Here is a 12636-nt window from a genome sequence, read left to right on the forward strand (position 1 = left end):
CCCGCCACGGATAATCAAGACTGGCGCGCAAATATCTGTGCATTGTTTGGTCACTTTTGCGTTGGGTAACGGCATTGACAAGACTATGATTTGGGACCGATGTAACGACAGTTTCAAGTTAGATATTCGACGGATATTCGCCTGTAGTTTTCCTTACGTCCACCAACAGCAGTTAGGGACCGTCAACATAGTGACAAATCAAATTTTTCAAATTTAAAACATCTTGGCCATGTTTTGTTATAATCTCCACCCTGCACAGCCAGAAGAGGACTGGCCACCCCTCATAGCCTGGTTCCTCTCTAGGTTTCTTCCTATGTTTTGACTTTCTAGGAAGTTTTTCCAAGCCACCGTGCTTCTACACCTGCATTGATGCTCTTTGGGGTTTTAGGCTGGGTTTCTGTACAGCACTTTGATATATCAGCTGATGTAAGAAGGGCTATATAAATACATTTGATTTGATTTGAAATTTCAATAGCTCTTTAACCATTACTCCTAACACTTTCATAAGTTGTAGCTAACCCAATGGCATAGACACACATTGCACACCCTTTAGTTTGTCCATTTTCATCTCACATGGTTTTACATGAATTTTTCAAAATGTAAAATTTCAATAGCTTCTTGGTCATTTGACCTGGTGATTTCAAACAAGGTTCAGAATGTCCACTCAGTGGGCCTACACATTGCACACCCTTTAGTTTGTCCATTTTTATCTCACATGGTTTTACATGAATTTTTCAAAATTTAGAATTTCAATAGATCCTTGGTCATGTGACCTGGTGACTTCAAACAAGGTTCAGAATGTCCACTCTGTGGGCCTACACATTGCACACCCTTTAGTTTGTCCATTTTTATCTCACATGGTTTTACATGAATTTTTCAAAATGTAGAATTTCAATAGATCCTTGGTCATGTGACCTGCTGACTTCAAACAAGGTTCAGAATGTCCACTCAGTGGGCCTACACATTGCACACCCTTTAGTTTGTCAATTTTTATCTCACACGCTTTTTACATTAATTTTTCCAAATGTAAGATTTCAATAGCTCCTTGGTCATGTGACCTGGTGACTTCAAATAAGTTTCAGAATGTCCACTCAGTGGGCCTGCACATTACACACCCTTTAGTTTGTCCATTTTCATCTCACATGGTTTTACATGCATTTTCAAAATTTAGAATTTCAATAGATCCTTGGTCATGTGACCTGGTGACTTCAAACAAGGTTCAGAATGTTTACTCAGTGGGCCTATACATTGCACACCCTTTAGTTTGTCCATTTTCATCTCACATGGTTTTACATGCATTTTCAAAATGTAGAATTTCAATAGCTCCTTGGTCATGTGACCTAGTGACTTCAAACAAGGTTCAGAATGTCCACTCAGTGGGCCTACACATTGCACACCCTTTAGTTTGTCCATTTTTATCTCACATGGTTTTACATGCATTTTTCAAAATGTAGAATTTCAATAGCTCCTTGGTCATGTGACCTGGTGACTTCAAACAAGGTTCAGAATGTCCACTCAGTGGGCCTACACATTGCACACCCTTTAGTTTGTCCATTTTTATCTCACATGGTTTTTCACATGAATTTTTCCAAATGTAAGATTTCAATAGCTCCTTGGTCATGTGACCTAGTGACTTCAAATAAGTTTCAGAATGTCCACTCAGTGGGCCTACTCATTGCACACCCTTTAGTTTGTCAATTTTCATCTCACATGGTTTTACATGCATTTTCAAAATGTAAAATTTCAATAGCTCCTTGGTCATGTGACCTGGTGACTTCAAACAAGGTTCAGAACGTCCACTCAGTGGGCCTACACATTGCACACCCATAAGTTTGTCCATTTTTTATCTCACATGGTTTTACATGAATTTTTCAAAATGTAGAATTTCAATAGCTCCTTGGTCATGTGACCTGGTGACTTCAAACAAGGTTCAGAATGTCCACTCAGTGGGCCTACACATTGCACACCCTTTAGTTTGTCAATTTTTATCTCACATGGTTTTACATGAATTTTTCAAAATGTAGAATTTCAATAGCTCCTTGGTCATGTGACCTGGTGACTTCAAACAAGGTTCAGAATGTCCACTCAGTGGGCCTACACATTGCACACCCTTTAGTTTGTCCATTTTTTATCTCACATGGTTTTACATGAATTTTTCAAAATGTTTAATTTCAATAGCTCCTTGGTCATGTGACCTGGTGACTTCAAACAAGGTTCAGAATGTCCACTCAGTGGGCCTACACATTGCACACCCTTTAGTTTGTCCACTTTTATCTCACATGGTTTTACATGAATTTTTCAAAATTTAGAATTTCAATAGCTCCTTGGTCATGTGACCTGGTGACTTCAAACAAGGTTCAGAATGTCCACTCAGTGGGCCTACACATTGCACAACCTTTAGTTTGTCCATTTTTTATCTCACATGGTTTTACATGAATTTTTCACAATGTAGAATTTCAATAGCTCCTTGGTCATTTGACCTGGTGACTTCAAATGAGGTTCAGAATGTCCACTCAGTGGGCCTACACATTGCACACCCTTTAGATTGTAATTTTTTTTTATCTCACATGGTTATACATGAATTTTTCAAAATGTAAGATTACAATAGCTCCTTGGTCATGCGACCTAGTGACTTCAAACAAGGTTCAGAATGTCCACTCAGTTGGCCTACACATTGCACACCCTTTAGTTTGTCCATTTTCATCTCACATGGTTTTACATGAATTTTTCAAAATGTAAGATTACAATAGCTCCTTGGTCATGCGACCTGGTGACTTCAAACAAGGTTCAGAATGTCCATTCAGTGGGCCTACACATTGCACACCCTTTAGTTTGTCCATTTTTATCTCACATGGTTTTACATGAATTATTCAATATGTAAGATTTCAATAGCTCCTTGGTCATGTGACCTAGTGACTTCAAATAAGTTTCAGAATGTCCACTCAGTGGGCCTACTCATTGCACACCCTTTAGTTTGTCAATTTTCATCTCACATGGTTTTACATGCATTTTCAAAATGTAAAATTTCAATAGCTCCTTGGTCATGTGACCTGGTGACTTCAAACAAGGTTCAGAATGTCCACTCAGTGGGCCTACACATTGCACACCCTTTAGTTTGTCCATTTTTATCTCACATGGTTTTACATGAATTTTTCAAAATGTAAGATTACAATAGCTCCTTGGTCATGTAACTTAGTGACTTCAAATAAGTTTCAGAATGTCCACTGTGGGCTTACACATTGCACACCCTTTAGTTTGTCCATTTTCATCTCACATGGTTTTACATACATTTTCAAAATGTAGAATTTCAATAGCTCCTTGGTCATGTGACCTGGTGACTTCAAAAAAGGTTCAGAAATTCCACTCGGTGGGCCTACACATTGCACACCCTTTAGTTTGTCCATTTTCATCTCACATGGTTTTACATGCATTTTTCAAAATGTAGAATTTCAATAGCTCCTTGGTCATGTGACCTGGTGACTTCAAACAAGGTTCAGAATGTCCACTCAGTGGGCCTACACATTGCACACCCTTTAGTTTGTCAATTTTTATCTCACATGGTTTTACATGAATTTTTCAAAATGTAGAATTTCAATAGCTCCTTGGTCATGTGACCTGGTGACTTCAAACAAGGTTCAGAATGTCCACTCAGTGGGCCTACACATTGCACACCCTTTAGTTTGTCCACTTTTATCTCACATGGTTTTACATGAATTTTTCAAAATTTAGAATTTCAATAGCTCCTTGGTCATGTGACCTGGTGACTTCAAACAAGGTTCAGAATGTCCACTCAGTGGGCCTACACATTGCACAACCTTTAGTTTGTCCATTTTTTATCTCACATGGTTTTACATGAATTTTTCACAATGTAGAATTTCAATAGCTCCTTGGTCATTTGACCTGGTGACTTCAAATGAGGTTCAGAATGTTTACTCAGTGGCCCTACACATTGCACACCCTTTAGATTGTAATTTTTTTTTATCTCACATGGTTATACATGAATTTTTCAAAATGTAAGATTACAATAGCTCCTTGGTCATGCGACCTAGTGACTTCAAACAAGGTTCAGAATGTCCACTCAGTTGGCCTACACATTGCACACCCTTTAGTTTGTCCATTTTCATCTCACATGGTTTTACATGAATTTTTCAAAATGTAAGATTACAATAGCTCCTTGGTCATGCGACCTGGTGACTTCAAACAAGGTTCAGAATGTCCATTCAGTGGGCCTACACATTGCACACCCTTTAGTTTGTCCATTTTTATCTCACATGGTTTTACATGAATTATTCAATATGTAAGATTTCAATAGCTCCTTGGTCATGTGACCTAGTGACTTCAAATAAGTTTCAGAATGTCCACTCAGTGGGCCTACTCATTGCACACCCTTTAGTTTGTCAATTTTCATCTCACATGGTTTTACATGCATTTTCAAAATGTAAAATTTCAATAGCTCCTTGGTCATGTGACCTGGTGACTTCAAACAAGGTTCAGAATGTCCACTCAGTGGGCCTACACATTGCACACCCTTTAGTTTGTCCATTTTTATCTCACATGGTTTTACATGAATTTTTCAAAATGTAAGATTACAATAGCTCCTTGGTCATGTAACTTAGTGACTTCAAATAAGTTTCAGAATGTCCACTGTGGGCTTACACATTGCACACCCTTTAGTTTGTCCATTTTCATCTCACATGGTTTTACATACATTTTCAAAATGTAGAATTTCAATAGCTCCTTGGTCATGTGACCTGGTGACTTCAAAAAAGGTTCAGAAATTCCACTCGGTGGGCCTACACATTGCACACCCTTTAGTTTGTCCATTTTCATCTCACATGGTTTTACATGCATTTTTCAAAATGTAGAATTTCAATAGCTCCTTGGTCATGTGACCTGGTGACTTCAAACAAGGTTCAGAATGTCCACTCAGTGGGCCTACACATTGCACACCCTTTAGTTTGTCAATTTTTATCTCACATGGTTTTACATGAATTTTTCAAAATGTAGAATTTCAATAGCTCCTTGGTCATGTGACCTGGTGACTTCAAACAAGGTTCAGAATGTCCACTCAGTGGGCCTACACATTGCACACCCTTTAGTTTGTCCACTTTTATCTCACATGGTTTTACATGAATTTTTCAAAATTTAGAATTTCAATAGATCCTTGGTCATGTGACCTGGTGACTTCAAACAAGGTTCAGAATGTCCACTCAGTGGGCCTACACATTGCACAACCTTTAGTTTGTCCATTTTTTATCTCACATGGTTTTACATGAATTTTTCACAATGTAGAATTTCAATAGCTCCTTGGTCATTTGACCTGGTGACTTCAAATGAGGTTCAGAATGTCCACTCAGTGGGCCTACACATTGCACACCCTTTAGTTTGTCCATTTTTATCTCACATGGTTTTACATGAATTTTTCAAAGTTTAGAATTTCAATAGCTCCTTGGTCATGTGACCTGGTGACTTCAAACAAGGTTCAGAACGTCCACTCAGCTGGCCTACATATTGCACACCCTTTAGTTTGTCCATTTTTATCTCACATGGTTTTACATGAATTTTTCAAAGTTTAGAATTTCAATAGCTCCTTGGTCATGTGACCTGGTGACTTCAAACAAGGTTCAGAATGTTTACTCAGTGGCCCTACACATTGCACACCCTTTAGATTGTAATTTTTTTTTATCTCACATGGTTTTACATGAATTTTTCAAAATGTAGAATTTCAATAGCGCCTTGGTCATGTGACCTGGTGACTTCAAACAAGGTTCAGAATGTCCACTCAGTGGGCCTACACATTGCACAGCCTTTAGTTTGTCCATTTTTATCTCACATGGTTTTACATGAATTTTTCAAAATGTAGAATTTCAATAGCGCCTTGGTCATGTGACCTGGTGACTTCAAACAAGGTTCAGAATGTCCACTCAGTGGGCCTACACATTGCACAGCCTTTAGTTTGTCCATTTTTATCTCACATGGTTTTACATGAATTTTTCAAAATTTAGAATTTCAATAGCTCCTTGGTCATGTGACCTGGTGACTTCAAACAAGGTTCAGAATGTCCACTCAGTGGGCCTACACATTGCACACCCTTTAGTTTGTCCATTTTCATCCCACATGGTTTTACATGAATTTTTCAAAATGTAGAATTACAATAGCTCCTTGGTCATGTGACCTAATGTCCACTGACGACCCTTCTATATTGCACACTCGTGTTTGTGAACTCTAAAATCACGCGGTGTAACGTACATTTTTTATAGTTTCAAATTTGCAGTAGCTCCTTGGTCATGTCAATTACACACCTAAGAAGCGTGCAGTGGATATACACCCATATTGCATAACCTCTAGTCATGTATCTTATATATTGTTGTACATTATTATTAGTTTGACAATTGGGGGTTCAGTCTAGTGTTGTGTTTACCCTTTTCTTTCATGTTTATCTACAATAATTGGTCGTTTTAAGTGCTTATTTTCCCTGTTTTTTTATTTTTCCACAGTATTTAACAGTGGTACTCGATAGGAGAGAGACAGATAATATCTCCTTTCGTTGTTAATATCAACCATAAAGGAAAAGGGCAAAGTACGAGAGTCATGCTATTAATTGTCCAACGGGGATGGAGAGTGAGCTAGTGAGGTAGGCTACAGTGGGTTTGCTGGTTAATACATATACTGAACATATAACCACAGTAATGGTGGCCAGTAAATCAATGAATAAAAATGTAATATTGACAAATTAAACAGAAATTGTAGACCTTTAATCTTTTCCAACATGTCAATAGACACTTAACTTCAATTAAGTATGAAACATTTCACAGTGTTAACTTTCTCTTTATCCCTGGTTGATGTACATTTCAGAGCCTCTTCAATGTGGATGGGGTATAGCATACATTTTCAACAACAAAGACTGCACTTCCGGTTTGTGTTCTTTACTCTGTTGAATTCTTTTGTCTTCATTCCTAGGCACAGCACATGGAACCACCGTTGGCATGCAAAACATTCAATCAAAACAAAACACCACGTTATAAATAATATCAAATATCAATGCAGTATGACAAATGACGAATTAGCCATCCATTGTGTTATATCATAAATTGTCTTACATGCCGTCACTGTTGTCAAAAGATTATAAACATGTTAAATAAAGTTACTAACCCAGTCAGTTGTTGGCTTTGTTGAACTCTGAAATCATAGGCATTAACTGAACATATGGCTGTCCCACACAACTACATAAAAATAAAGACTTTACATTTACTTTGAATTAAATGTCATTACATACCAGACATTTTTAGTATATCCTCAGCCATTTATTTTCGCAGTTGCTCCATGTGTTTTTGAAGGTTCCATATCAATTTGGGAGGGGATATTGGGGAAGTTCTGTGGCAACTTCCTTGGCCATCTACACCAAAAAATAAAATAGAGTTTTTGACCTAATTGTCACATAACAGCTAACCATTCATTATTGAAAATATAACTATCAAACCTGCATTACAAAGACCCCGCAGCTGAAGGTGTCCTGCTGCATGGTGTGAGTTATTTCCCCTCCTATCCACTTTATGTCCACCCAGTCGTCTTTTCCATGGCAGGATCTTCTATTTTATGTATAAATAATGGAATTATGATTAGTTATAGGCAAATGAATACACAAGCCACATTTGTATGCTGTTTTCCTTATCACTATAATCTAGTAGTAATTTATTAGTAGAGGTAATTTCCTTTATGCCCCATTCTACACACAGTCTAAATTATAGGCACTGAACCATTTACAGGACAATAATAAAAGTAGCATATAGGATCCAACCCTATCACAGAGTGAATAAATGTAGAGCGTTTGAAGACTTTAAGAAAAAAATATTAAGTGACAGTTACATCAGTACGTGCTTAAAGAAAGTAATATCACAAAGATCACAGATGACAGTGCCCACCAAATCTATGACAATAGAGAATGAATTGTAAGCACCAAAGTGTGTTTGTCAAAATAATATCTGCAAAATGTCAGTTGTTCAACATAATACTTCAAGTTGCAATAGCAATTTATGATATATGCAGTTGAGGAATATTCCAGGTACCAACACTACATGTAGGACGGACATAAGACATTCCCACCTACAGTATTTTTTATATTTTTTATTTCACCTTTATTCAACCAGGTAAGCCAGTTGAGAACAAGTTCTCATTTACAACTGCGACCTGGCCAAGATAAAGCAAAGCAGTGTGACACAAACAACAACACAGAGTTACACATGGAATAAACAAACGTACTGTCACGCCCTGACCGTAGGTTGCTTTGTATGTTTCTATTTTTAGTTTGGTCAGGTTGTGATGTGGGTGGGTATTCTATGTCTGCGTATTCTATGTTGTAGGTCTAGGTTTTCTGTTTCTGTGTGTTTGGCCTGGTGTGGCTCCCAATCAGAGGCAGCTGTCTATCGTTGTCTCTGATTTGGAGCCATATTTAGGTACCCTGTTTTCCCACTTTTGTTTGTGGGTGGTTGTTTCCTGTTTAGTGTTTTGTTTCACCTTTCAGGACTGTTCGTTTTTTGTTGTTTGTCAAGTGTTTTCGTATTTTATAAAAAAAATATGACCACTTACCACTTACCTTGGTCCTCCTCTCCTTCTCCAGACGACAATCGTTACACGTACAGTCAATAACACAATACAAAAGTCTATATACAGTGTGTGCAAATGAAGTAAGATGAGAGAGATAAGGCAATAAATTGGCCGTAGTGGCAAAATAATTACAATTTCGCATATAAACACTGGAGTAAGATGTGCAGAAGATGAATGTGCAAGTAGAGATACTGTGGTGAAAAGGAGCAAAAATAAATAAAAAATAAAATAAAATAGATAACAATATGGGGATGAGGTAGTTGGATGGGCTATTTACAGATGGGCTACATACAGGTGCAATGATCTGTAAGCTGCTCTGATAGCTGATGCTTAAAGATAGTGAGGGAGATATGAGTCTCCAGCTTCAGTGATTTTTGCAATTCGTTTCAGTCATTAGCAGCAGAGAACTGGAAGGAAAGGCGGCCAAAGGAGGAATTGGCTTTCGGGGTGTCCAGTGAAATATACCTGCTGGAGCGCGTGCTACGGTGGGTGCTGCTATGGTGACCAGTGAGCTGAGATAAGGCGGGGCTTTACCTAGCAACGACTTATAGATGACCTCGAGCCAGTGGGTTTGGCAACGAATATGAAGCGAGGGCCAGCCAACGAGAGCATACAGGTCGCAGTGTTGGGTAGTATATGGGGCTCTGGTGACGAAACGGACGGCACTGTGATAGACTGCATCCAATTTTCTGAGTAGAGCGTTGGAGGCTATTTTGTAAATGACATCGCCGAAGTTAAGGATCGGCAGGATAGTCAGTTTTACGAGGGTATGTTTGGCAGCATGAGTGAAGGATGCTTTGTTGCGAAATAGGAAGCCAATTCTAGATTTAATTTTGGATTGGAGATGCTTAATATGAGTCTGGAAGGAGAGTTTACCGTCTAACCAGACACCTAGGTATTTGTAGTTGTCCACATATTCTAAGTCAGAACCGTCCCGAGTAGTGATGCTAGGCGGGTGGGCAGATGCGGGCAGCGATCGGTTGAAGAGCATGCATTTAGTTTTACTTGCATTTAAGAGCAGTTGGAGGCCACGGAAGGAGAGTTGTATGGCATTGAAGCTAGTCTGGAGGTTAGTTAACACAGTGTCCAAAGAAGGGCCAGAAGTATACAAAATGGTGTCGTCTGCGTAGAGGTGGATCAGAGAATCATCAGCCCCAAGAGCGACATCATTGATGTATACAGAGAGAAGAGTCGGCCCGAGAATTGAACCCTGTGGCACCCCCATAGAGACTGGCAGTGGTCCGGACAACAGGCCCTCCCATATGACACACTGAACTCTTTCTGATAAGTTTTTGGTGAACCAGGCGAGGCAGTCATTTGAGAAACCAAGTCTGTTGAGTCTGCCGATAAGAATGCAGTGATTGACAGAGTCGAAAGCCTTGGCCAGGTCGATGGGTACGGCTGCACAGTATTATCTTTTGTCGATGGCAATTATGATATCGTTTAGGACCTTGAGCGTAGCTGAGTTGCACCCATGACCAGCTCGGAAACCAGATTGCATAGCGGAGAAGGTACGGTGGGATTCGAAATGGTTGGTGTTCTGTTTGTTAACTTGGCTTTCGAAGACCTTAGAAAGGCAGGGTAGGATAGATATAGGTCTGTAACAGTTTGGGTCGAGAGTGTCTCCCCCTTTGAAGAGGGGGATGACCGCAGCAGCTTTCCAATCTTTGGGGATCTCAGACGATACGAAAGAGAGGTTGAACAGGCTAGTAATAGGGGTTGCAACAATTGCGGTCGATAATTTTAGAAAGAGAGGGTCCAGATTGTCTAGCCCAGCTGATTTGTAGGGGCCCAGATTTTGCAGCTCTTTCAGAACATCAGCTATCTGGATTTGGGTGAAGGAGAAATGGGGAGGCTTGGGCAAGTTGCTGTGGGGGGTGCAGAGCTGTTGACCGGGGTAGGGGTAGCCAGGTGGAAAGCAAGGCCAGCCGTAGAAAAATGCTTATTGAAATTCTCGATAATCGTAGATTTATCGGTGGTGGCAGTGTTTCCTAGCAGTGGGCAGCTGGGAGGAGGTGCTCTTATTCTCCATGGACTTTACAGTGTCCCAGAACTTTTTGGAGTTTGTGCTACAGGATGCACTTTTCTGTTTGAAAAAGCTAGCCTTTGCTTTCCTAACTCCCTGTGTATATTGGTTCCTTACTTCCCTGAAAAGTTGCATATCACGGGGGCTATTCGATGTTAATGCAGTACGCCACAGGATGTTTTGTGCTGGTCAAGGGCAGTCAGGTTTGGAGTGAACCAAGGGCTATATCTGTTCCTGGTTCTACATTTTTTGAATGGGGCATGCTTATTTAAGATGGTGAGGAAAGCACTTTTAAAGAATAGCCAGGCATCCTCTACTGACGGAACGAGGTCAATATCTTTCCAGGATACCCGGGCCAGGTCGATTAGAAAGGCCTGCTCGCTGAAGTGTTTTAGGGAGCGTTTGACTTTGATGAGGGGTGGTTGTTTGACCGCGGACCCATTACAGACGCAGGCAATGAGGCACTGATCGCTGAGTTCCTGGTTGAAGACAGCAGAGGTGTATTTAGAGGACAGGTTGGTCAGGATGATATCTATGAGGGTGCCCGAGATTACGGATTTGGGGTTGTACCTGGTAGGTTCCATGATAATTTGGGTGAGATTGAGGGCATCTAGATTGTAGGACGGCCGGGGTGTTAAGCATATCCCAGTTTAGGTCACCTAACAGTACAAACTCTGAAGATAAATGGGGGGAAATTAATTCACATATGGTGTCCAGGGCGCAGCTGGGGGCTGAAGGGGGTCTGTAACAAGCGGCAACTGTGAGAGACTTATTTCTGGAAAGGTGGATTTTTAAAAGTAGAAGCTCGAACTGTTTGAGTACAGACCTGGATAGCATGACAGATCTCTGCAGGCTGTCTCTGCAGTAGATTGCAACTCCACGCCCTTTGGCAGTTCTGTCTTGGCGGAAAATGTATACACATACTGTACATTGAGGCATTTTTCAGCTATGATTTTACCACTCAGAATCCAGAATGGATATGACAATGGGGCCAGCATAGGATGTAATACACCCTTACAACAATCTACTTTTTGATCTTCTTGACTTCTTATCTGGTAAAGTGCTACTATGTGTCAAGAAAAGAGCCCCAATTAGGGGTTAGTGTACTCCAGTAAAAAAGGGCTGGTTTAGATTCAAAACTATTGCTCTGTGTCTCCGTTCTAAGGGGCATGAGAGACTAGTCACTGGTAGAATTGAGTTGGCACTTTATTGGCCCAAACACCCATAGACCCACAAGGTTGATGTTACTGATGGACAGTCATTAGTAATATATATTTTTTTGCATTGATGCATTGTGTCTTCTAACTGTCCAAGAATAGGATCCAAAGTGTTGGGAAATATTTGTTCCCATAAACACAAAGGAGGATGTCTCTCCTCATACCTCTTGCACTTTAGTCAGACTGCCAGACTGTGCACCACAGAGCCAATCAGGAGAGAATACATACAGGTCAACGGTGCCAATTGAAAGTCAAGGGGTGTGTCTGTGCCTTTTGGATTACTCTCTCTTTACAGAGAACCCCTGTGGTTCAAGTCTGCTCTGCGCATGTCTGAAAGTGACAGAGCCAGCAGCCAAGAGTTTTTCACAGGATGTCATAAAAAGGTATTACACGTATGAATGTATGTAAAATGCTAATGTTTATTTGATCCAGTACAATGGAATAACTAAGACCTGAATTTGAATGCAGCGTGTTCCGATTCCTCCTTCTCTTTCTGTCCAGCAGGGTCAACCAAAAACACTTGGCCTGATGGTTCATGTAGATACTGGGGAAGCAATATAGAAATGTATTGATCCCTTAAATTAGTTGACTATGAAATGACCCATATCACAACCCTCATACCTCTTCATAAAAATGTACCTAAATCAATTTTGGAAAAAGGATTTTACTCACAAAAGACGTAGGAATTTATTTTCCCAGTTAGAAATAGTAGGCCATGCATCAAATAACTATTTTCATCAGAAAAACGAACCCTCAAATGCAATATTGCATTTTGTAAGTTGTCTGCAG

The sequence above is a fragment of the Salvelinus namaycush genome, chromosome 9 (genome assembly GCF_016432855.1).
Source record: "Salvelinus namaycush isolate Seneca chromosome 9, SaNama_1.0, whole genome shotgun sequence".
Classification (NCBI taxonomy): Eukaryota; Metazoa; Chordata; class Actinopteri; order Salmoniformes; family Salmonidae; genus Salvelinus; species Salvelinus namaycush.